The sequence below is a fragment of the Cynocephalus volans genome, chromosome 2 (genome assembly GCF_027409185.1).
Source record: "Cynocephalus volans isolate mCynVol1 chromosome 2, mCynVol1.pri, whole genome shotgun sequence".
Classification (NCBI taxonomy): domain Eukaryota; kingdom Metazoa; phylum Chordata; class Mammalia; order Dermoptera; family Cynocephalidae; genus Cynocephalus; species Cynocephalus volans.
The window spans coordinates 157,262,998-157,290,676 of NC_084461.1; the positions used below are offsets into that span (position 1 = coordinate 157,262,998).

Below are 27,679 nucleotides of genomic sequence, written 5' to 3' on the forward strand. Positions count from 1 at the left end.
GGCGTCCGTAGACCGAACCAACGCGCACGGCGGGGGGGAAACTGCCGCGGGGACGTACCAACTGCGCGAGGCGGGGGGCGCGCCAGCACCCCAAGACAGTCTCCGACCGGCCTGGTGCGCGCCATGGCCGCGTAATTTGCTAGCACTCTGAAGGAAACCAAGGAGTTAAGACAGGGCTCCCGCACTACTCCAGTGAACCCTTCAAAATCTGCTCTGCCACATTAACCCTCCTCTGGTCCTTTCTTTGCATGTTATCCGACTTTTACTGAAATTATCTGTTCACATGACCACTTGAAAACTACCTCCTCAGATGGTACTGATCTTTTTCAGAGGAGGTAGGAAATCTTGGTATCGTCAACTCAGAGCTGGCAGGTGGGAATGTAAAATTAGGACGGCCACTTTTGAAGACAATGCGATGTGATGAAATTTTAAATGTACATCTAGAAAAATACAGAAAAGGGCCGGCCCGTGGCTCACTTGGGAGAATGTGGTGCTGATAACACCAAGGCCACGGGTTCGGATCCCTATATAGGGATGGCCAGTTAGCTCACTTGGCAGAGCGTGGTGCTGACAACATCAAGTCAAGGGTTAAGATCCCCTTACTGGTCATCTTTAAAAAAAAGAAAAGAAAAATACAGAAAGGAACTCCTACATGTTTGCACAAGAAGACATGTTCAAGGAAGCCTGCTTCCTTGTGAAAAATGTGAGCAGCAGAAATGTCCAATGAGACACGGATGAATAAAATGTTCCTACAATAAAATACTACAACAAATAAAAACTACTTATATGTATCAACATTTGATAGCTCCTAACAACATGAGTTATTAAAATAGCAACATGACAACACATATGTACAGGGCTAAATGACTTATGTAAATTTAAAAATACATACAAAGAGGGAAAATGATGTTGGTTTGGCCAAGGCACCTAAGAGAAAGCCGGTAGGCAATCTCAGCTTGAGCTTCAGGCACATCTTAACTGAGAACATTCTGGAACTTTGCACTCAGCACCATCACAAGGGTCACAACCTCCTGGAGGAATGATACTATTTGTTATTTTTCACTACTTCCTGCCAAACCAGAAGGTTCCTGACAAAACCCGCCTCAAAAAACTGTTACATCAATCCCTTCTGGACAAGGCTGTTTGACATATGCTAGGACCAATCATAACTTTTCTAACCGCCCCCTCCTTTTTGCCATCTTTTTCCTTTAAATACCCTGACTTCTCTATGTTCTCCTGAGCACATTTTCAAAGCCTCCTGAATGTGTGTCTCCCCTACAGCAGTCTTAATGAGTTCTCAAATAAACCCTCTTTGTTTCATATCTGAAGCATGGTAGAGGACGTAATTTACTTTGGTTGACAAACAGTATATAGTATTTATGGGAAATATATGCATGCCAAAGTATATAAAATGGACTAGATGGATAGATGGATACACACCATGGTAATGTTATGAGTGCAGGAGAAGGTTACTAACAAAACTTGCTTCAAAAAACTGTTACATTAATCCCTTGAAGATGAGGTAGGGGGAAAAGCCATTTATGTGGGTTGGGAGCCCTAAACAGGAGTTCAGAGAGATATGTCATGATTACTTTTTAAAAAGATAAACCTAAAAATAAACATAAAATGTTAACATTGGATAGTGGAATTATAGGTACAATATTCTTTGTATTTTTCTGTAATATTTAAGTTCTGGAATGCCCTTGCCCTGTCTTCCCAAGTCACCTACCTCCAACAGATCATCCAAAACCCACCTCAACCATTTCTTCCTCTGCCTCCTCTAACCCTAGTTCATTTCTCCTGTTTGCTTCCTCAGCTGCTGGGACATTTGATCTCCCATGGTATACTGCAATTATTTGCTGTATGCGTCTATATCTCTTCTATAAGACTTTGAGCTCTCTGAAGACATGGCTGTAGGAAGTAGCAAAGAGCCTGGCCAAAAGCAAACACTAAATAAATGTTGATTGTATTGAATTGAGTTGAACTGGGGACAGAAGAAATCAGGAAAGGTTTCCATGCAGGACCAGAAAGGTCCTTTTAGAGCATCTTGCTTCAAGAAAAATGTTGATGCACTGTTGTTGGCAGCAATCCTGCAATTATGAGGAGATCCAGTTTATGGTAGACAGCCTCTGAGTTGACCTCCAATGATCCCACCTACTGGCAACCACACTCTTATGTAATCCCTCCCCTTGAGTGTGGGCTACACTTACTTACAATTAATGACTCACTTTTAGACAATATAATAAGGCAAAAGTGATGGCATGTCATTTTCAAAACTAGGTTATAAAAACACTATGGCTTCCTTCCTGGGTACTATCTTGAGCTCTATATTTGATCTTTTGGGGGCCAAATGCCATGTCTTGAAGCAGCTGTGTTGCTGTACATTGGATGACTCCCCCCAACCTCACTGAAGCTTAAATTTACACTGTAACTGTTGAGGGTGGGAAATCCTATTATGGTAATTGAGAGATGGGACCTTGAAGAGATGTTTAGATTCTGAGGACCATGCCTAGTGAATGGATTAAAGGTGGTGGTCATGGGAGTGGTTCTGAGGGGTTTCAAAGAAGGGTGCTCTCTCTGTTCCGCCATGTGAGACCCCTTTGTGTCACTGTTGCCAACACCGAAACCCTCACCAGATGTGTTCCCTGGACTTTGGACTTCCTAGCCTCTAAAACTATAAGCAACAAATTTCGTTTTCTTATAAATTACCCCAATCCGTGTATTTTGTTATAAGCAACAGAAATGGACTAATACACACATGGACAGACTCACATAAAGGAGACGTATTAGTCCGTTTCCATTGCTTATAACAATATACCTGAAACTGGGTGATTTACAAAGAAAATGACATTTATTGTTTACAGATTCTGAGGCTGGGAAGTCCAAAGTCCATCTGGTGGTGGCAACAGTGACTCAGGGATCTCACATTGCAAGACGATGGAAGCAGAGAGAGCAGAGAGAGAAAGAGGTTCTCATTCACTCTTTTTAAAGCCCTCAGAACCACACCCCTGACAACCATTTTTAATCCATTCACTACTGCACAGTCCTACAATCCAATCACTTCTTCAAAGCTCCACCTTTTGATTACTATAATAGGATTTCCCACCCTCTTAACAGTCACAGTGGAGGCTAAGTTTCTAATACATAAAACTTGGGGGACACAATTCAAGCTTCAGGGAGTTTTGGGGGTACATAATTCAATCCAATACAGGAGAGAACCACCCCTCCCAGGGCAACAGCTTGACTACAACCTTATGAGAGACCTTAAGTCATAGACCTGGCTAAGCCATACCCAAATTCCTGACCCACTAAGCCACTAAATTTTGAGGTAATTTATTACATAGCAATAGATAATTTTAACAACTTAGAAAAGGAAAAAACAGAAAATAGCAGAGTTAAGACCCTGATTATATATACCTGGCCACCATTTTACTTCTGGGCTTTCTGCGATATGAGATAATAAATTTCCCTAAAATTTATACCAGTATGAGTCATGTTTCCTGTTACATGAAGTAGACAACATCCTAACGAATATAAACTTATATGTCTATCAGTAAGGGATCGATATATTACATAGCAGAGTATATTCATATAGCAGAATAACATATGACAATTAAAAGAAATAAAATATCTACATGAATAATCATGGATAGATCTCAAAACATGATATTAATTTTAAAAGCAAGTTGCAGGATAAGGTTAGAACCATTACTGTGTAATTAAAAATAAATGAACTATATATTTAAAAATAAATTCATCACTAGAGACCTTTTAGTGATTGCTGCATCCAAGTTACCTAGTATTTCCGTGCTGATCTCTTTCTTTCTAAAGCTTCTCTTGCCATTTCTGTGTAGAACTTCTTGTCATTTCCTAAGTGAGTCATTTATTAATATTGGGAAGATCACTTATTCACAAGTCATGTTCCATGTAGGGGCACTTCAGTTAGTGTGATAATCCTGGCCACTCTCTACCTCCTTACTCACTCTTTCCAGAGTAGGAATGACTTATATAACTAATACGTTTCCTAGAAAAAATGAAACATGCTTAGCCCACCTCTTTCCTCACTCTCCTGGATGTCAAAAGTACACGGGAGCCATCATGAAGGGGTTTCTAGGGTCAAATATGGAACAATATAAACATCAAAATAAATAATGATAGTCAGGGGTTATAACTCATTGAATAAAATAGTAATTCATAAGTCTATATTGATATAAATAAATAAAGAAGGGACAGTTCTTTCATAAGATAGAATGTCAACTAATAAATGTAGAAAGAATCATAAAATTAGCAAACCACCATTTGACAGCTATCGGAGTAACAAGTAAGGCAAGTGTCATCAATGAATGCTAAAACTAGTGGATACAAGGTTAATGACTAACGGGAAATTTACATACTCAAAGAATTTCCTCACGGGTCACTTATTAATAACGAAAGGAAATATAGTGACTTTACAATGGAGAAATGGAGAAACCTGGTAGATACCACCTTAACCAAGTAACAGAGATACCCTCACAAGTAATGAGACACACACATCAACAGTATGTGTATCCTGATATGACATCTGTGGAACTGATGCCAGAAAGGCATAAACTTGAATCTAATCACGGAGAAACAGAGATAAACCAAAATTGAGAGATATTCTACAAAATAACTGGTCTGTACTCTAAATATATCAACGTCATGAAAGACAAAACCTGAGGATTCTTCCAGATTAAAGGAGACTAACAAGATATGACAACTGAATGGAAGATATGGTCTAAAATTTTATTTTGCTAAAAAAGAATATTACTGGGACAATTAGTGACATTTGAATAAGTCTATAGATTAGATAATGCTATTGTGTCACTGCTAATTTTTTTACTTTGATAACTGTACTGTGGTTATGTATGCAAATGTCCTTGTTGAAGTATTTAAAGTGGCAAAGTGGCATCATGTCTGCAATTTGATCTCAAATGGTTCAAAAAATAATTTGTATAAAGCAAATGTAGAAAGAATGGTGAAACTAATACAGTAAATGTTAACATTTGGGAAATTTGGAGGAAAGGAATATGAGAATTCATTGTGATATTTTGTCAACATTTCTCCAAGGCTGAAATTATGCCAAAATAAAAAGTTAAAAGAAAAGGCATTAACACAGTGAATCTGATCTAAGACTTTAATTACCACCCATAATAACTGTCTAGCTCTCTTAATCCTGTTCATGATGCCAATTATAAGGCTAGGCAACCATGCCAGTTGTCAAGCTCTTTTACTTGCTGATAATCCTGCATGCACTAGGCCAATTGTCGAGCTAAGGCTGGGTCTGGAGCCCACAGACCCCTCAAGCCCGTTCACAAACTGGGTCACTGTGGACCCTTCCCCCACCCTTGAATATTAACTGACTAGCTTTTCTGCTTCTGTAATTAGCTTGCGCAAAGTTTTACAAGCCCCTGCGGGTGGGACTTCCCAAACCGCCCAAAGTACACCCAGTTCCAGGAAGGGAGTATGCTCACCCGATTCCAGGAACAGCATGACCAGTTCCTTATCTTTGGACACCAAGGGAGGAAAGAGGGGGGAAGGGAGGAGTAGACCGTTGGTCAACACCTCAGTCCTTCCTTTGCCCGCCAAAAGCTAAAAGCCCAATGGTTTTAAAAATTGCTTAAAGTGGCCAATAAACGGCATACAACCCATCCTGTTACCAAAGTCTGCCTACCAAACTGTATAAAAGATGCTTGAGTTAAGAGCTTGGGGACGTTTCTGTCCTGAAGATGGAGCGACCCCAGCATTCTGGAAATAAAAAACCTCTTGCTTGACGGCAGTGATCTCTGTCTCTTGGTCTTTGTGAGATGAGCCTTCCCAACAAGTAAGATTTGCACTTTCGGGCCAGTCTTACATCACAAACACTTCACATGCCAGGCTGGGTCACCAGACCCCTTCATGCAGTTCTATGAGCTAGGTAAGTGGCCAAAAGGTCCTTGGAGCCATAGACTGGAAAAGCATGGCTGTGCAGGGCAGAGACCCAAGGGCAATGCCCACCCCCCTGCTTCACCAAACTCCTCTCTCTCCCTCTCTCTCTTTCTCTCTCTCTCTCTCTCCACTAAAACTCTCTCTCTCTCAAGAACACAAGAATAGCAACAAAACTGAAAAGATACATTGGCCTGCATGCGCACTAACTACACACACACACACACACACACACACACAATTTGCTTACAACAGATGCTGAACCACACCCAGATGGACCGGAGGTGAGGGCCCTGACCAAACTATTCTATTTTCCCAAGAATACCCAACTTCAAAATTTTGTCTTTATCTAGACTGCCTCAATCTTCTAATTAATTGATTTTCTAAATAACTGTTAAAAATTTAAACTCATAAAATAACAGCATAAGAGATTACCTCAAAAAGTTTGAGAAAAAATAGAATTAAAAGATAATGTGAATCCTTCCATAAACTTTTTGAAGTACCCTCGTATTAATAAATTACCACTTTATCTGTTTCAAACATTAACGATCTACATCAGATTATGCTCTAGCCCATCTTTTCCAATTCTTGGTTTGAGAAATTTAATCATAGAGAGGAAAAGTGACTAGTGACTTACCCACAGTTATAAACAAAGTTGGGACTGTCAAACAGAGTTACTTGCAAGAAAATGTTAACAATAAACGAGCACTAGGAAAAATGTGCAGCACCTTTAATAATTAAAGAAATACAAAAGTCCCACAGCACATTTGTTAAGTTAGCAAAAGTGAATAAAACAGACAAAATTCAATGCTAATAGAATTGTGAGAAAATAAATACATTTGTGCATTGGGAATGTATATAAACAAGTGTAATCTTTTCGAGAGAAATTTGGCAACGTCTGTCAAGAATCATAAAAACGATCATATTTTCAACCTGAACAATACCACACTGGGGAACACATATCAAGGAGATCATTCAAAGGAAAGAAGAACAGATTTGAACAAAGATGATTATAGCCAAATGGTAAGGTATAACTAAAAACTAGAAACAATCCAAATGCTCACCCATGGGGGAATGGCTAACTTGAAACAGGCCATGATAGAGCAATACAATAACATATTATTACATTACCACAGGGAATAATAACAAGAGGACCTTGTATGGCAAGAGAGCTAAAAACAGTAGAATCCCAAGAGACCCATACACACTGCTGATAGCTAGTAGACAATTGTGTATGTAAGAGCCAAAGAAACTCTAGAATTCATAATTAGTAGATTATTTGGGGTTGGAATCTTTAAAAAATATATATAACTTTTATGTTTTAATAAAACCCATGTACAGGAGAAATGGGAGGGGTAAACCCCTACCAGAAGCCAGGGTCTACAACCCCTCAATTCCCATACAACAATGTGACAGGTTCTCTTTATTTATATCTTCATGGAGCTATAATTACCATATCATAAAATTCACCTGTTTAGAAGATCAACTTCCAGCATGATAGTGTGAAGAGCACCAATGACCAGCACTTTGGTGAAAATTACTTTTAAAAACAACCATTTAGAGCCTCTAGAAATAGTCCTAAGGATAAATGGTAAATGAATAAGCATCTACCCAAGAAAATCTACAAAAGTTCAATAAAAAAGGTGACAGGCTGTGGTATTTGATCCAAGACCACTCCCTCCCAGCTCAGTGAGATGGAGATTTCACTCCAGATTGCCACAGCCAAGAACACAGGGCTCCCTCTCCGCCCAGTTCTCAGTTGAAGGGCTTTCTTCCAAGAAGGACCAGGTCATCAGTTTTTCTCATTCTGCCCCCAGCAACCTATTGCTGAGGCAATATGTAATGGAGAAGTGGGGTGAACTTAATGGAGAAGTGGGGACTCCTTTCTTCCACCCAGTCCCTACTCATGGAATAAAGGCTCTACCTTGAATGTAGCATCCTGAGAACACAGGGCCCTGATCACCGATGCACCAGCTTGAGAAGTGGTAGTTCCACATAAGGATGAGCTGAGAGAAATTCAAGCTGCTGCTCCCACATACACACAAAAGCCTCAGACATTAGAAAAGGGGTGTGATGGAGTTTGCATATATTGTCCTCTCAGAACTCATGGAAATTTGATCTCCAATGTGGCAGTTTGCGTCATGGGGGTGGATCCCTCATGAATGCATTAATGCTCTCCCTGGGGGAGGGGGGATTAATGAGTGAGTTCTCACTTAACTAGTTCCCACGAGAGCTGGTTGTTTAATAGACCTCTTTATAAATTATCCAGTCTCAGGTATTCTCTTATAGCAACATAAACGGACTAATACAGGGTGACACTCTGTATATGTGCTGCTGAAGCGAGCACACAGGGTGACACTCTGAAAGAAGCTTGCTATTATTTCCATCCCCGGATCCAGAGCCCTGTCTTAGAGGTTTTGGATTTTGCTTGAGGGGAAAAGCAGACCATAAAACATGTAGCTCCTAATCTCTTCCCAAAGTAACAGACTTCATTTACAACAGAGCTTGGAGAAGTTCAAGCCTAAGGGTGCTCATGTGAAAAATGGAGATTGTGGTTAAAGACAATTGGAAGGAAAATCCAGATATAGGCTAAATTGTAGGCCAACTAGTGTGCAGGAAAAAAGGAAAAAGAAATAAGACAGCTAGGAGGAGGCTTCCTGGAGTCAGGGCAAACACTGACCTCAGAAGCTATTATTTTAAAGAAGCCAAAATTTGATTGCATTCATTTGTAGAGAAATTTATCCCCAGGGCACTGTTGAAAACAATAATGCAATCAGCCCACAATTAGTGGAGTTTAACAGCTGGGTATGGTCAGAAAAAGAGAAGAACAGCATTTAGCAAAATCACTCCACTCTGGGATAACTGGACATACCCAAAGCTATGCCTCCTTGAGGAGAAACATCAGAGGCTTAATACTGTATATGTGCATGGGGAGAGGGGGTAAGGGGTAATGGGGGAGTAGAGGGGAGTAGACTTCACTAAAATAATCCATCCAGTAACTAAGCAAACAAGCAAGTAACAACAACAAGCCCTGGAGTGTTGGGGGGACCAGTACACAGAGTTCTGTGTTATAAAACAGAATAGTACCAACAGGATGTGTGTGTGTGTGTGTGTGTGTGTGTGTGTGTGTGTGTGTCTGTCTGTCTGTCTGTCTGTCTGTCTGTGTCTGTGTATACAGTGAGAGAGAGAGATTGATTTATTATAAGGAATTGGTTCACTCAATTACAAAGATGGAAAGTTCTAAGATCTGCAGTATAAGTCAGCAAGCTGGAGCCAATGGTTTACTTCCAGTCCAAGTCCTAAGGCCTGAGAACCAGGAGAGCCAATGGTATAGTTCCTGTCTGAAGGCTGGCAAACTCAGGATCCAGGAAAAGCCAATGTTTCAGTTCAAGTTTGAAAGCAGGAAAAAAGCCAATGTCCCAGTTCTGAGGCAGTCAGGCAGAAAGAATTCTCTCTTATTTGGAGGAAGTTCAGCCTTTTTGTTCTATTCAGGCCTTCAACTGATTGGATGAAGCCCATCTATATTAGAAAGGCAATTTGCTTTACACAGACTACTGATTTGAATGTTAATCTAATCCAAAAACACCCTCACAGAAACACCCAAAATAATGTTTAACCAAATATCTGAGCAGCCCATGGCTCAGACAAGTTGATACACTGCATTAACCATCACAGATGCTACAATATATTATCCAAAACATCTAGTTTCAATCACAAAATTACAAGGCATGGAAAGAAACAGGGAAGAATGATCCATATAATGGAATAAAGTAGGCAACAGAAACTGTCTGTGAGAGTGACCAGATATCAGATTTATTAAAAAGAAAAAAAAAAAAAGACTTTCAGGTAGCCATTATACACATATTCTCAGAACTAAAGTAAACAATGATTAAAGAAATAAAGGAAGGGGCCGAGCCCGTGGTGCACTTGGGAGAGTGCGGCGCTGGGAGCATGGCGATGTTCCCACCGCGGGTTCGGATCCTATATAGGAATGGCCGGTGCACTCACTGGCTGAGTGCCAGTCACGAAAAAGACAAAAAAAAAAGAAATAAAGGAAGGTATAATGACAGTGTCCCATCAAATAAAGAGTATCACAGAAGAGAGAGAAAAATTTTAAAAAGGACCAATTGGACTTACCAGCCAGCTGAAAAAAAAAAAAAACTGGAATTCAGGAGTTAAAAAGTACAATAACTGAAATAAGAAATTCACTAGAGGGGTTCTAACAGTAGATATAAACTGGCAGAAGATAGAATAAGCAAACTTGAAGATAGATCAATAGAGATTGTGCAAACTGAAAAACAGAGAAAAAGAATGGAAAATAAAGAGAACCTCAGAAAAATGTGGAACACCATTAAGCATATCAAAAACACATAATGGGAGTACCTGAAGGACAGGAAAGAGAGGAAGAGATGAAAAAATATTTGAAGAAATAATGACTGAAAACTTCCCAAATGTACTGAAAAATAATAATCTATTTTTCCAGAAAGAACAACAAATTTCAAGTAGGATAATCACAAAGACACATTATAGTAAAAATACTGAAAGTCAAAGACAAGGAGAAAATCTTGAAAGCAGCAAGAGAAAATGGCTCTTATAAGGGAACCCCAATAAGATTAACAGCACACTTCTCAGCAGAAACAATGGAGGCCAGAAGGCACTGGGATAACATATTCAAAGTGGTCAAAGAAAAAAATCTGTCAACCAAGAATCCTATGTTCAGCAGAGCTATCTTTCAAAAACGTAGGTGAAATACTTTCCCAGATGAATAAAAAACTAAGAGAATTTTTGCTAGCAGACCTGTATTACGAGAAATGTTAAAGGAAGTTCTTCAATGAAAGCAAGTGATTCCAGATAGTAATTCAAAACTATACAAAAAAACAAAGACCACTGGTAAAGGTAATTATATAATTATTTAAGATACTATAAATATATTTTTCTCCTTTATTTTCTACACTGATATAAAAACATTGTCCAAGATAACATGTATATAATGTATTGTTGGAACCATAACATATAAAAATGTAATATATATGTAATATATTTGCCAATAACAGCACAAAAAGAATGGGTGGGAGCAAAGCTGTATTGGCCTAAGGAAATGACTATAGATGGTAAAATACTTATTATAACAATATGTTGATGGGTTTGTAACACTGATAGATGCAATATGTATAACAATAATACCACAAAAAGGAGGAAAAGAGAGTAGAGCTACATAGGAGTAACATTTCTGTACATCATTGGAATTAAGGTAGTATAAATCTGAAGCTGATTCCAATAAGTTCAGGTGTATTTGATAAACCTTAGGGCAACAATTTTTTAAAAACAAAAAATATATAGTGGAAAAATCAGTAAAGAAATTAAAATGCTATATTAGAAATATTTGCTTAATGCCAAAGAGAGCAATAAAGGAGGAACAGAAGAACAAAAAAGACATGACACATATAGAACACAAAAAGTTAAAATGGCAGATAGAAATCAAAATATATCAGTAATATATTAAATGTGAATGGATTAAACAATCCAATCAAAATCAAAAGGCAAAGATTGTCAGACTGGATAAAAAACATGATCCAACTACATGCTGAATCTAGGAGATACACTTTATATTCAAAGATACAAATAGATTGAAAGTAAAGGATGTAAAAAGATATGCAAATAGGAAACACAAGAAAGCTGGAGTGGCTATAATGATACCATACAAAATAGACTTTAAAACAAAAAATGGTTACTAGAAACAAAGAGGGATATTTTATAATGAAAAAAGAATCAATACATCAGGAAGACATAACAGTTACAAATGTATATCCACCTAATGACAGATCACCAAAATACATGAAGCAAAAACTGACAGAAATGAAAGGAGAAATAGACAATTCAACAATAATATTTGGAAACTCCAAAACCCTGCTTTCAATAAAGGACAGAATCACTACATAGATGATCAAAAATGAAATAAAAGACTTAAACAACACTATAAGCTAACTAGATCTAACAGACAACTACAGAACACTGTACCCAACAAGAACAGAGTATACTTCTTCTCAAGGACATGGGATATTCTACAGGACAGAACATATGCTAGGTTATAAAACAAATCCCAATAAATTTAAATGGATAAAGGTAATTTAATGTATGTTCTCCAACATGATGAAAAGAAACTAGAAATAAATAGCAAGAAAATAATTGAGAAATTCACAAATATGTGGAAATTAACACACTCTCAATCAATGAGCCAAATACTTTGAGATGAATAAAAATCAAAACACAACATAATGAAACATGAGATGAAGATAAAGCAGTGCCTACAGGGAAATTTATTACTATAATGCCTGTATTTGAAGGGGACAGATCACAAATCAATAACCTAACCTTCTACCTCAAGACACTGGCAAAAGAAAAGCAAATTAAACCTAAAGCAAGCAGAATGAAATAATTAAGAATAAAGTAGTGGGATGACTGGTTAGCTCAGCTGGTTAGAGAATGACCATGTAACACCAAAGTCAAGGGCTCAGTTCCCTGTAATGGCCTGCTGCCTAATAATAATAATAATAAAATAGAAATTAATGAAATACAGAATATAAAAACAACAGACAAAATCAATGAAACCAAATGTAGTTTCCTTTAAAAGATCTACAAAATTGACATTTAGCTAGATTGACCAAGATAAAAAGAAAGAAGACTCAAATTACTAGAATCAGAAATGAAAGGGGGATATTACTAGTGACCTTACAAAAATAAAAAGGATTATAAAAGAATACCATAAACAATTGTATGCCAATAAATTTGATAAATTAGATAAAATGGACTGATTCCTAGAAAGACACAAATTACCAAAACTGGCTCAAAAAAAATACATAATATGAATAGAGATATAGCAAGTGAAGAAATTGAACTAGTAATAAAAAAATATATATAGTGACAAAGAAAAGTCGAGGTCTGATGGCTTCATCACCAAACTCTACCAAACATTTAAAGAACAATTAATAATAATTGTTCACAGATTCTTCTTCCACAGGAAAAAAAAAATAGAAGAGGAAGGAACACTTCCCAATGCATTTAATGAAGCCAGTATTACCCTGATACCAAAAACAGAAAAAGGCACCACAAGGAAATAAAACTATAAAACAATATATCTTATGATTATGTGTAGTAGGCTGAATGTCTCTCCCCAAACTCTCGGAAGCTTGAATTGTGTCCCCCAAGTTTTACATATTAGAAACTTGGCCCCACTGTGACTGTTAAGAGGGTGGAAAATCCTATTACAGTAATTGAAAGGTGGGGCCTAGAAAAGGTGATTAGACTATAAGACCATACCATAGTGAATGGATCAATAATAGTGGTCAGGGGAGTGTTCTGAGGGCTTTAAAAGGAGATTGAATGAGGAGGTTGCTTCCTCTGCTCTCTCTCTGCACCCTCTGCTTCCATCACCTAGCAATGTGAAATTCCTGAGTCACTGTTGCCACCACTGGGTGGACTTTGGACTTCCCATCCTCAGAAACTGTAAGTAATAAATTTCATTTTTCTTTATAAATCACCCAGTTCCATGTATTTTGTTATGAGCAACAGAAATGGACTAATACAATATGGATGCAAAATCTTCATCAAAATACTAGCAAAACAAATCCAGCATATTATAAAAAGAATTATACACCATGACCAACTGGGATTTATTACATTAATGCCAAGTTGGTTTAACATCTGAAAATCAACTAATATAATCATATCAATAGAAAAAAAGGCATCATATCAATAGAATAAAAAAATAACATCAATTGAAACACAAAAAACATTTGAAAAAATCCTACATCTTTTCATAAAGTGCTCAGCAAATGTGGAGTATAATGGAACTTACATAACCTTATAAAGGCCATCTATGAAAATCCCACAATTAACATCACACTTAAAAGTTAAAAACTGGATGTGGACTACCACCCAGAGGAAGGCAAGGAGCACACCCAGGGTCCACGGCAGGAGCCAAGGGCAGACCCCATTGCCTGGAAGCAGGTAAGGAGCATGCCTGGGGTCCAAGATAGGAGCTGAGGGCAGCCCCCACCACCTGGACGCACACAAGGAGCACACCCAGGGACCAAGGCAGGAGTTGACAGCAGCCTCCGCTGCCCGGAAGCAAGCAAGGAGCACACCGAAAACACCTCTTACATGCAGGTGGCCAACACAGCCACTGCCACTGCCACTGCCATGGCTACCGCAAAAGTGACTCACCACAACATCAGTAGCCACTGCCTCAGTGTAGGTGGCCCACCAGACACTCAACTGCATTGAAACAAGGAGAGTCACCAGTGGAGACCACAAAAAGAAGAGGAAGTCTCTCTCCTCAAAACCCACTCCAGAATAACAGAAGAAGCAACTGCTCTAACAGATGACCAAATATCAACATAGAAATACTAGAAATATGAAAATCCAAGAAAAATTACATCACCAAAAGAATATAGTAATTCTCAAATACTAGACCCTGTAGAGCAGGAAACCCTTAAAATGACTGAAAAGGAATTCTGAGCAACAGTCTTAAGGAAACTCAGTGAGATATGAGAAGACTCAGTTAGACAACATAATGAAACAAGGAAAAAATTCAGGATATGAAGGAGGAAATTTAAAAACAGATTAATAGCTTAAAAAAGAATGTAGAAGAATTCATGGAACTGAAAGATTCACTCAATGAAATAAAAAACACAAATGAGAGCTTAAGCAGCAGGCTAGAACTAGCAGAAGAAAGAATTTCCAATCTTGAAGATAGTCTTTTTGAAATAACCCAGGTGGACAAAAAAAAGGATAAAATAATTTTTTAAAATGAAGAAAATCTAAGAGAGCTAACAGACAACCTTATGCACACAAACATTCATATCATGGGTGTTCCAGAAGGGAAGGAGAAAGGAAAAGGCATGGAAAACTTATTCAACAAAATAATAATGGAAAACATTCCAGGTATAGGGAGAGACATGGATCTTCAGATACAGAAGGCTCAAAGATTCAACCCAAAACTATCCTCTCCAAGACACATTATATTCAAACTGGCAAAGCTCAAAGACAAAGAGAGAATCTTAAAAGAAACAAGAGAAAAGTGTCAAGTCACCTGTAAGGGAGGCCCTATTAGAATAACAGCAGACTTCTCAACAGAAACTCTACAGGACAGAAGAAAATGGGATAACATATTAAAAATACTGAAAGAACAAAACTGCCAGCCAAGAATACTATACCCAGCAAGGCTATCTTTCAGAAATGAGGCAGAAATAGTGTATTTTCCAGACATACAAAAACTGCAGGAGTTCACCATCACATATCCAGCCTTGCAAGAATCCTCAAGGATGTCCTGCTTCTGGAATATAAAAAATGATAGTCAATATCCCAAATACACAAGAAAAAACAAAGCCCACTCATAGAACAAAAATACAAATGAGAAAGAAAAAGAAACTAAATCTTACCACCACAAAAAACCATAATGACAATAAATAAAAGCAAACAAACTCTCAGTCTCATTGGAAGATGACAGGGAAACAGTTCATTTTTCTAAAACTAGTAAATAAAAAGGAAGAGTCAAACATTTATCCTGTCTTTCCTATATGAATTGTGCTTCAGGGTAACCATAAATAGCTGAGGAGGGAACATTTCTGTCTAGTGAAGTATCCTAGCTAGTAAATAAAGAGGGAATAAAATAATTAGAATATGGTATTTTACAAACCACTATTGAAATAATGAATCTAGCAAATGGTCGTCAATGACTGATTATGTCACAGTGAGACAATCAGACATAATTGGCCTCCTGTAGTAAGAACATACACATCTGAAGCCGAATCTAGCCTGTGTGAGACAAAGCCTCAGGATCCAGCAACCAATCATCAGGAAATGCAGGGGATAGTGCAACATTTTAAATGACACTACTGGGATGGAGCCATCAAATCCAGACAGTGGGAACCTTATTGGGTAAAGGGGTAAAAATTAGATGAGTGGAGAACATATAGATTAAACCTTAAGAGACAGCTGACATAGCAACCAATGCAACAAGCAGAACTTGTTTGGATCCTGATGTAAACAAATCAATTGTAAAAAAGGAAGAGTGAGGGGGAGAGAATAGGAGAAATTTAAACATGTTTAATATTTGATTATATTAAGAAATTATTATTGATTTTTAAAATGTGAAAAAAAAACTGGATGCTTTCCCCACAAGATCTGGAACAAGACAAGAATGTTCACTCTCACTTCTATTCAACATTGTACTGGAGGTCTAGTCAAGGAAATTAGGCAAGAAAAATAAATAAAAGGCATTCAGATTGGAAAGGAAGTAAAACTATCTTTATTTCCAAATGACATGATCTTGTATATAGAAATTCCTGAGAAATCCACTAAAAAACTATTACAACTAATAAATGAGTTCAGCAAGGTTGCAGGATACAAGATCAATATACAAAAGAATAAATTGTATTTCAATAAGCACATGAAAAGATGCTCAACATCATTCATCACTAGGAAAATGAAAATCAAAACCACAATGAGATATCACCTCACACTCATCAGGATGGCCATTATCAAAAGAACAGAAAAGTGTTACCAAGGATGCAGAGAAGTTGGGACCTTTGTGGGCTGTTGGGGGGAATGTAAAATGGTGCAGCCCTTATGGAAAACTGTATGGAGGTTCTTCAAAATTTAAAATAGGGCCAGCCCACGGCTCACTTGGGAGAGTGTGGTGCTGATAACAACAAGGCCAAGGGTTTGGATCCCTATATAGGGATGGCTGGTTAGCTCACTTGGGAGAGCACAGTGCTGACAACACAAAGTCAAGGGTTAAGACCCCCTTACCAGTCATCTTTAAAAAGAAAAAAAAAATGGCTAAGATGGCAAATTTAATGTTATGTATTTTTTACCACAATAAAATACAATAAATTGTATTTCTACTTGCAGTAGAACAATCTGAATTTCTACAGTTGCAGTGAACAATCTGAAAATGAAATCAGAAAACAATTCAACTTACAATTGCATCATAAAAAATAAAAATACCTATGCATAACCTTAACAAAAAATGTGCAACACATACCCTGAAAACACAAAAGATTGTTGAAAGTAATTAAAGAAGATCTAAATAACTGGAGAAACATCCCGTGTTCATAGATCAGAAGACTTAACATTGTTAAGATAGCATTATGCAATATTCCCCAGCTGATCTACATATTCAATGCCATCTCTACCAGAATCTCAGCAGACTTCTTTATAGAAACTGAAAAGCCAGTTCTAAACTTCATATAGAATTGCAAGAGACCCAGAAGAACAAAAACAATCTTGAAAGAGAATAAAGTAGGATGACTCACACTTCTCTATTTCGAACATATTATGAAGTGGTAATTCAAGACAGTGTGGTACTGGCAAAGAACAGACATATAGACCAATATAACTGAGAGTCCAGAAATAAAACTATAGATCTACAGTCAACTGATTTTTTTTTTTTTTTTTTTTTTTTTTTTTAAAGATGACCGGTAAGGGGATCTTAACCCTCGACTTGGTGTTGTCAGCACCACGCCCAGCCAGTGAGCGAACCGGCCATCCGTATATGGGATCCAAACCCGGGGCCTTGGTGTTATCAGCACCGCACTCTACCGAGTGAGCCACGGGCCGGCCCAGTCAACTGATTTTGATGAGGGTGCCAAGACTATCCATCAGGGAAAGAATAGTCTTTTCAACAAATGGTACTGAGACAACTAGGTACTCACATGAATAAAATGAAGTTATCTTCTCATCTCACACAATATAAAAAAATTAATTCAAAATGAAGCAAAGACCTAAACTTAACAGCTAAAACTATAAAACTCCTAGGAGAAAATACAGGGGAAAATCTTTATGACCTCAGATTTGTTGATATTATGTTGGGTATAGCATCAAGGCAAAAAGATCTGAAGAGTTCTAGAGATGGATGGTGCTGTGGATTGAATTCTGTGCCCCTAAAATTCAATGTATTAGAAACTTAACCCCTACTGTGACATTATTAAGAAGGTGGGAGATCCTATTACGGTAATTGAAAGGTGGGGCCTTGAAGAGGTGCTCAGATTGCAAGGACAATGTCCTAGTGTATGGATTAGCCTACTGCTGGTTTAATGGTGGTCACGGGCATGGTTCTGATGGCTTTAAAAGGAGGGCGTATGAGAAGCCCTCTCTTTCTTGGTCAACCACTTTGCCATATGACACCCTGCATTGCTATAGAGTTACCACCAAGAACAAGGCCTTCACCAGATGTGTTCCCTGGACTTTGGACTTCCCAGCCTCTGAAACTGTAAGCAATAAATATTGTTTCTTTACAAATTATCCAGTTTCAGGTATTCTCTTATGTAGAGCTAGGGCTGGGGTCTGGAGCTCACAGACCCCTTGAGCCCATTCACAAACCTTTCACACACAGGTCTATGGGCTAGGTAACTGACAAAAAGGTCCTTGGAGCCTTGGTTGAAGTAGGAATAGTCTTTATTCAGCACACACACGTCTAAGAGTTAAACAGTACAAAGAGAAACTCAGAAACTCGACTGCTACCAGCAAAGTCCAAAGAAAAACTGAGCAGCTGCCAGCAGAGTAAACATGCTCTATATTTAGACATGAGCTCTCTGCCAGCCAGCCTGCTTCACAAACTGAAGAACACACAATAGCAACAAAACTAAAGAGATACATTGGCACACATGTGCACTAACTCCACCCACACACTACTTGTTTACAAGAAATGTGCTGCTCGACCCCCAACCAGACCTGAGCCAGGGAGCCTGACTAAATTATCCTATTTTCTCCACATGTTATAAGCAACAGAAATAAACTAATATAGATGGTAATGATGGCTGCACAATATTATGAATGTATTTAATACCACTAAACTGAACACTTAAAAAAAATGTGGAAAGTGGCTGGCCCGTGCCTCACTTGGGAGTGTGTGGTGCTGATAACATCAAGGACACGGGTTTAGATCCCTATGTAGGAATGGCTGGTTAGCTCACTGGGGAGAGCATGGTACTGACAACACCAACTGAAGGGTTAAGATCCCCTTACCGGTCATCCTTAAAAAAAAAAAAAAAATTGTGGAAAAAAATCACAGACAAAAATAAATAAATAAATTGGACTTCATCAAAATTAAAAACATCTGTGCATCAAAGAACATCAAAGAGTGAAAGACAATCCACAAAATGGAAGAAAATATTTGCAAACTGTCTACTTGATAAAGAATTAATATTCAGAAGTCAGGGGCGTCTTCAAAAAGTTCACGGAAAGATTTGTATTATATTGTAATTCAATTTTTCCACAGTCTTTTCAAAGTACCTTCATATATAAAAAAAACTACATTTCAAGAACAACAACAAAAAGCCAGTTCAAAAATGAACAAAGAAGGCTGGCCAGTTAGTTCATTTGGTTAAAGTGTGGTGCTGATAACACCAAGGTCAAGGGTTCAAATCCCCATACCAGCCAGCCACCAAAATTAAAACCCAAAAAAAAAAAAAAAAAAAAAACAACTGAGCAAAGGTCTTAAATAGACATTTCTCCAAAGAAGTGCCAATAAGCACATGGAAAGATGTTCGACATTATTATTCATATCAAAACTACAGTGAGATACCACTTCATATCCATTAGGATGGTCATTCTAAAAAAAATGAAAAGTAACAAGTGTTAGTAAGTATGAGGAGAAACTGGAACCCCGTGCTTTGCTAGTGGGAATGTAAAATGGTACAGCCACTGTGAAAATAGTTTGGTGGTTCTTCAAAAAAGTAAAACATAGAATTACCATACCATTTAGGAATTCAACTACTAGGTATGTACCTAAAATTGAATTGAAAGCAGGGACTCAAACAAATACTTGTAAACCAATGTTCATAGTAGCACTACTCATGGGGCTGGTCAGTTAGCTCAGTTGGTTAGAGTGTGGTGTTACAACACCTAAGTCAAGGGTTTGGATCCCTGTACCTGTCAACCACCAAAAACAAAATGAAAAAAACAAACAAACAAAAAAATAGCAACATAGCAACACTACTCACAGTGGCCAAACAATCCGTGTCTGTGAACAGATGAATGGATAAACAAAATGTGACATATACATACAGTGGAATAGTATACAGCTCATAAAAAGGAATGAGGTATTGGTTAGAGCACAGTGTTGATAATACCAAGGTCAAGTGTTCAGATCCCCATACCAGCCAGGAGTGAGATATTGATACAAGCTATAATATAAGTGGACCTTGAAAACATCATGCTAATTGAAAGAAGCCAGTCAAGAAAAGTCACATATTATTTTTTTATTCCATTCATATGAAATGTCCAGAACAGGGAAATCTATAGAGACAAAGAGATCAGTGGTTACTCAGAGCCAGAGGGGGGATAGAGGGGAGTAGGGGGGCAATAGCTAAGGGGTATGGAGTTTCTTTTTGAAGTGATGAAAATGTTTGAAAATTTACTGTGGGGATGGTGGCACATATTTATGAATATACTAAAAACCACTAGATTGTACACTTTAAATGGGTTAATTGTATGGCATGTGAATTATAGCTCAATAAAGTAGTTTTTAAAAATTCACCCATTCAAAGTATATAACTCAGGGTTCAGATCCCCTTACTAGCCAGCTGGGAAAAAAAAGTATATAATTCAATTGTTTTTACTATATTTATAGGGTTGTGCAACCACTGCTATGATCTAATTTTAGAACATTTTCATCACATAAAAAGAAATCTCACACTCATTTGCAATAGTCTTTTTAATTATTTAGATAACTTGTTCATTTGATTAAAATAGGCAACTAAGTTTTAAAAAGCCAAAACCTGGAGAGGCAATGTATTAGTTTCTTATGCTTGCTACAACAAATTTCTTCAAATTTAGTGGCTTAAAACAACACAAATTTATTTTCTTATAGTTCTGAAGGGTGGAAGTCCAAAATCAGTTTCACTGGTTAAAGTCAAGTTGTTTCTGGAGTCTCTCAGAGGAGAGTCCATTTCCTTATCATTCTCACCTTCTGGTGGCTGCCTTCATTTCTTGGCTTGTAGTCTTTTCAACAAATGGTACTGAGACAACATCTTCAAAGTGCAATAATCCAACTTCTGCTTCCATCATCATTATCACCTTCTCTTTCTTATTGATTCCTCCTGTATCCCTCTTATAAAGACTGTTTGATTACAGCCAGCTCACCCAGACAATCCAAAATAATCTCCCTATCTCAATTTAATCACATCTGAAAAGTGCCTTTTGCCATATAAGGTAATATTCACAGGTTGTGAGGAATAGGATGTGGACATCTTTGGGGGGCCATTATTCCAGCTTCTTTGCCCTTCTTGTGGTTCAGTACATGAGTCAATAAATTTCCTTTTTTTACTTAAGTTAGTTCGTTAGGTTTCTGTCACTTGCAACTGACAGAAACTGACAGAATCAGGACTCAGCTGAAAGAGTCCTGATTAGATCTTCCCCTTACAAGGTATCAAGAATTTTGTCTAATAGACAAAATGTTCTTTGGAACTAAATATTTGCATCACCCATTTTCTAAAATTATCAATATTCTTTTTTTTTTTTTTTTTTTTTCATTAAATAGAGCAACCCAGGGGCCGGCCTGTGGCTCACTCGGGAGAGTGCCGTGCTGATAACACCAAGGCCACGGGTTCGGATCCCATATAGGGATGGCTGGTTTGCTCACTGGGTGAGCGTGATGCTGACAACACCAAGTCAAGAGTTAAGATCCCCTTACTGGTCATCTTTTAGAAAAAAAAAAATAGAGCAACCCAAAAGTCCAAGAGACAAAAACAGCAAAAAGACAACTGTCACTTCACTCGTGTCCTCCAACCTCCTGAAGTTAATCATACTATTTTCCAAAATATCAGGAGATGTCTGAGGGCCCAAGCTAGCTGGTCACAGTGATTTCAGGTCAATTACTGCAGGGCCTGGGATTGCCAGTGCCCCATCTGATTAGCCCGTTTAGGGAGAGTTTTGTATATCCTGGTGAATGACATCCAAATCTGTTCCTCCTACCCTGGTTCCTAGCTTCAGATCTCAATTGCCTACTTGACTTTTCCACCTGTATGTCCCACAGAAAGCTAATACTCAGCACATTCAAAACCAAATTCATTATCTTTGCCTTGAAAACTCTATACTTAATATATTCCTTATCTCTGTTAATGGCATTACTATCCACCCTTTCCCTTAAGCTATAAGCCTCCTGGGCCACCACTACAAAGTCCCTTTTCCCCTGCAGATTCAATGGGTCACAGAGACTTATTGACATCAAAATTGACTTCAGAAAGACTCTTGACCCATTTCCTCTTTTGCCTCTGCCTTGGTTCAGGCCCCTATCATTACCTGGGTTATTGCAAATAGCTTATGCACTCCCACTAGAGTTATTTTTGTAAAATACTAATCTGATCCTATCATTTTTCTGCGTAAAACCCTTTACTAGTTCACCACTGCCCACTGAATAAACACAGCTCTCTCAAGGTATGTTCCATCTAACTTTCCAGGTTTAGCTCCCATCAGTCCCCAGACTAGGCTCTAGCTGCCATTCCCTTAGTGTCTTGACACGCTACCATCTGTTCCACACAGTTTTCTCATTTTCTAGAATTAACTTTCTCTCCTTCTCCACACAGAAAATTTTTATTCATCCTCCAAAGCTCAAAACCAACGTCTCCTCCTCCAGCCGAACTTTGATTCTCCATTCTAAGACATTTGGGTAACAGATATGATGTTGATGGGGGGGGGTGAAGGGGGAAAGGGAGAGAGGAAAAGGAGGAATTAGTAAAGGGACATGAAAATCAACTACATTGTATATTGATAAATTAAAATTTAAAATAAGTAAATAAATAAATAATATAAGACATTTGGTTGCTTCTTCAATCAATCAATAATAATTGAGGTCCAACTATGCACCCTAATACAAGCTACTAAAGATACAGTAAACAAGACAGATCTAGGCCTTGTCAGTCTAGTGGGGAAGAAAAAGTAATATACAAATAATTACAAGCTTGTTGAATGGCTATGAAGGTCAAGTATAGGAAACTATGGAATATAACCAGAGAATTTTGTCAGGGGCTATTAGGGAAGGCTTCCCTGAGGAAATTCATTTAAGCTGAGAGCTGAAAGATAAGTAGGAGCCTATGGCCAAAAACCAGTGCTTACTCACATTCATTTACCCAGCTATATTTACTGAGTGCCTACTATGGGTCAGGTGTTGTTTTAGATGCTTGAGATACATCGAAGAGCAAAAGAGTTAAAATTCCTTTACCTTCCTAGTGCTTATTTTTCAGTGATTCCATTCCAGTTCCTTCATTCATTTACTCAAAAAATATTTATTGAGCTTACCCTTTCAGGCACTATGCCAAGTGGTAAGAATAAAATATGAATAATACATAGTCCTTGCCTAAGGTTATTGTCAAGCTGATTCTAAAATTTATATGGAATACAATTGCCAACGCAATCTTGAAGAAAAACAAAACTTTAGGAAATATACCACTAGATCTCAAGATTTATTATGAAACCATGGTAATTAAGACAGTGTGGTTTGGGCACAAAGATAGGCAAACAGAGTATTGGTACAGAATAGGAAATCCAGAAACAAGCCCACACGTATACGAATACCTCATATTAATGAGGAAAATTTCAAAAATTAAATTCGGACTAACTTGTAAAATGTCTCTGTAACTAAATGTGCTTATCTCCCAGAGCCCCCGGGACTCAGCCTAGTTACTAATCAACTGCTTGCCAGCATTTCTGCTTTTGTAATCTCACTAGCCTGCCCTGCTTACATTTCTAATTTTGCCTGTTTGCCTAAGTCACATGGGTGAGAAGGAACTAAAACCAACAGCTCTTTGTCTAAGATATAAGTTAAACCTAAGTTTATGGCCTATAAAAACCCTGTCAAACTCATGTTCAGGGTCCCAGGATCTCAGGACATGAGTCCATCTGGGTCCTGCTAGTGTTCCTGTCCCACTAGCATAATAAACTTCCTGACTCTCCATCTCTCCAAGTGACTGGAATTGTTTCCTTGCCAAGTTCTTTCCATAACAATATATGACAAAGCTTATACTTCAGTGTAGTGGGAAAGGGATGGTCTTTCCAATAAATGTTACAGTAAAAGTCCACATGGGAAAAAAACTAGATCTTCACCCCTGCCTCACACCATACCCCCAAATCAATTCCAGATGGTTTTTAATCTATGAAAAGTAAAACAAGAAGTTTTTAGAAGGAAACATAGGAGAATATCTTCAAAACTTTAGAGTAGGCAAATATTTCTTAAACAGGACATAAAAAGCACTAGTGGGACTGGGTGGTTAGAACATGGTGTTATATAAAACCAAGGTGTCAAGTGTTCAGATCCCTGTCTGGCCACCCACTAAAAAATAAGGAAAAAAAAAAGCACCAGCCATAAAAAAAATAGAATTACAATTAGATAGGAGGAATAAGTTCTATTGTTCTGTTGCACAGAAGAGTGATTATGGTTAACAGTTAAGTTTTGTGTATTACATAAAAAGCTACAGGAGAAGCTTTTGAATACCACAAAGAAATGATAAATGCATTAGGTGATTGATACATTAACTACCTTAACCCAATTATTACACAACGTATATATGTATCGAAACATCAGATTATACCCCATACGTATGTATACTTACTATGAGCCAATTAAAATAAAAAATAAAATTATTTTTTAAAGATCACTGATCACAGATCATAACAGGTATAACAATAATGAAAAAATTTGAAATATTGTGAGAATTACCAAAATGTGAAACAGAGACACAAAGTGAGCTCACGCTGTGGGAAAAATGGTACCAATAGACTTGCTCAACACAGGGTTATCACAAACCTTCAATTTGTAAAAAATGCAATATCTACAAAGTGTATGATGGAGTTTGGATGTGTTGTCCCCTCCAAAACTCATGTGGAAATTTGATCTCCAATGTGGCAGTGTTGGAAACTGAGTCATGGGGGCAGATCCCTCATGAATGGATTGATGCTCTCCCTGGGAGAGGGGGGATTAATGAGTGAGTTCTTGCTCTATTAGTTCCCGCAATAGCTCGTTGCTTAAAAAAGACCCTGGCACCTTCTCTCTCTCTTGCTTCCTGTCGCCATGTGACCTGCTTGTACCCGCCGGCTGCCTGCCGCTTTCCACCATGAGTAGAAGCAGCCTGAGGCCCATGCCAGATGCGGCTGTCCCAGAATCGTAAGCTAAATAAACCTCTGTTCTTTATAAATTACCCAGTCTCAGGTATTCTGTTACAGCAATACAAAATGGACTAAAACAGTGTAATAAAGCGATGAGCAATAAAAAAACTGAAAAGTGGACTATATTAAAATTAAGAATTTTGGAGGCCAGCCTGTGGCTCACTCGGGAGAGTGTGGTGCTGATAACACCAAGGCCATGGGTTCAGATCCCATATAAGGATGGGTGGTTTGCTCACTGAGTGAGCGTGGTGCTGACAACACCCAGTCAAGGGTTAAGGGCCGGCCCCGTGGCTCACTCGGGAGAGCACGGCACTAGGAGCGCTGAGGCCGTGGGTTCGGATCTTATATAGGGATGGCCCATGCACTCACTGGCTGAGCGTGGTACAGACGGCACCATGCGAAGTGCAGCGATCCCCTTACCGGTCAAAAAGAAAAAAAAAGGGTTAAAGATCCTCTTACCGGTCATCTTTTTTAAAAAAAGAGTGAAGGGAGGGAGAAGGGAGGGAGGTTTTGGTGATGGGGAGCAATAATCAGCCACAATGTATATCGACAAAATAAAATTAAAAAATAAAATAAAATAAAAAAATAAAATAAATAAAAAATAATAAATAAATAAATAAATAAAAATAAAGAGAGGCTTACTTTCCAAAAAAAAAAAAAAAGAGTGAAAAGTCAGGCATCAGACTGGGAAAGGATATTTTAGTATATACATCCACAAAAAAATTGTATCCAGTGTCCTTTTGCTAGGAAGGAAGAAAGATCCAGATAATCCAATAGAAAAATGGACCAAAAGGTTAAGCAGGCGCTGCACAAAAGGGGATGCCAAAAGGCAAAAAAAAAAAAAAAAAAAAAAAAAAATTTAAACCACAGGTAATTTTATTACCTACCCATCAGCATCGCTAAAATTAAAAAGACAAACCCACCAAGCGTTGTTGAAGATGCAGAGAGCAACTGCAGATAGGAGTGTAAATTGGCAGAATTACTTTGAGAAATTGGCTGGCAGTTTCTTCTAAAACTGAACATATGCATACTGTATGAACTAGTGATTCTATTCCTAGATGTATATATTCATCTGAAATGAGTACAAAAGTTCATCAAAAGACACATACAAGAATAATCATAGCACAATAGCCAAAAACTGGAACATACAAATACACACATAATAGCCAAAAGCTAGAAACAAATCAAATATCCATCTGTAGTATGAGCAAATTACTTGTGGAACAGTATTATACAATAGACTTCTATCTAGTAATTAGAATAGACAAACTACAACTACATGCAATAATATGGATTATTCTCACAAAAAAAATATTGAGAGAGACAAAGCAGACACACACATGAAAATACTGTGTGGTCCTATTTATATAAAGTTAAAAAAACAGACAAAATGAATCCATGACGTCAGAAATCAGGGAAGTCATTACCCCAAGGTGGTGAGGGTAGTGATGCGAAGGCAGCAACAACTCACAAGAGGGGCTACTTTGGTGCTGCTGGTGTTCTGTTTCTTGATCTGGGTTCTGGTTATATGAGTGTTCACTTTATGAAAATTCATAAATCACTTATGATTTGTGCACTCTTCTATTTGTCACACTTCAGTAAAAATGTGAGTCCGGTGCCTCTGTGGCGCGCTGCCCAGCGTTACAGCCGCGGGCAGCCCCTGAAGCCTGGTGATTGAGCAGCCGGCACTGGTGCGCGTTGCCGCGGGCCCCAAGGGCTCCGGACCGGACGCTGGTGATAAGCCCTGCTCCGGAAATGCACTCAGAGTGTCTTCTCTATTTTGCCTCGTCCCCTTAAGGGCCCGCGCATACCCTCACCCTGTCTCCTGCCCGCATTCCTTCCTTCATTCCCATCCCAGCCCCGCTTGTTCAGACTCCAGCCTTACCCTCCCAGGTTTCCACCTTCATCTGTCTCCCCCGCGCCAGTTCGTGCCAATCCGTTTATTCCCCTCCTCATTTCCCCCAGACTTTCTCCCCTCTGTCCTTTCTCTTTCCCTCTCTGTCATTCCCAAACCCTTCCTTTCTCATTTCTTTCCCCCTGGATTCCCCCTTTCCCTAATCCCATCCTCTTCCCCCATACTGCTGTAGGTCCCTGTCTTCCAGAGGAGCAGCCTTGAGGCTGGTGGTTTTCAGACCAGGAGGCAGACGGTTTTCTATGTACTAGAAGAGCCCTCAGTGTACAGAAGTCTGCAGGAAGCCCTGGGAATGGTGGCAAAGGCACCGAATAAGCTGGGGCCTTCTGACCGGCTCCTTGGTTTCAGCCAGGGGGCTGCACTAGCAGCCGTTGAGTGTGCCCTAGGCCAGGAGGGCAATCCCAGATTCCCCTTGCTGAGGTTTATCATCCTGGTATCTAGTTTCTGTCCTGGGGGCTTGCCCTCAAGGAACCCATCCTGCAGGACCCCTTGTGACTGCCTTTGCTCTATGTTTTCAGGGACGCTAACCATGTCGTTCCCTCTCAGCAACCAAGCTAGCCAATTCCTTGGAGCCATCGCCCTCACCCACTCTGGTGGCCACTTCATTCCAGGCCCCAGCGCCAGGCCTACCTCAAGTTCTTGGGCCAGTTTGCTGAGTGA

The 27,679-nt window shown here is 38.6% G+C and overlaps 1 pseudogene; it reads left to right on the top strand.

The window, feature by feature from the left end:
• The first annotated feature begins 123 nt into the window (after positions 1-123).
• Positions 124-27,679, top strand: LOC134370650 (esterase OVCA2-like; annotated as a pseudogene).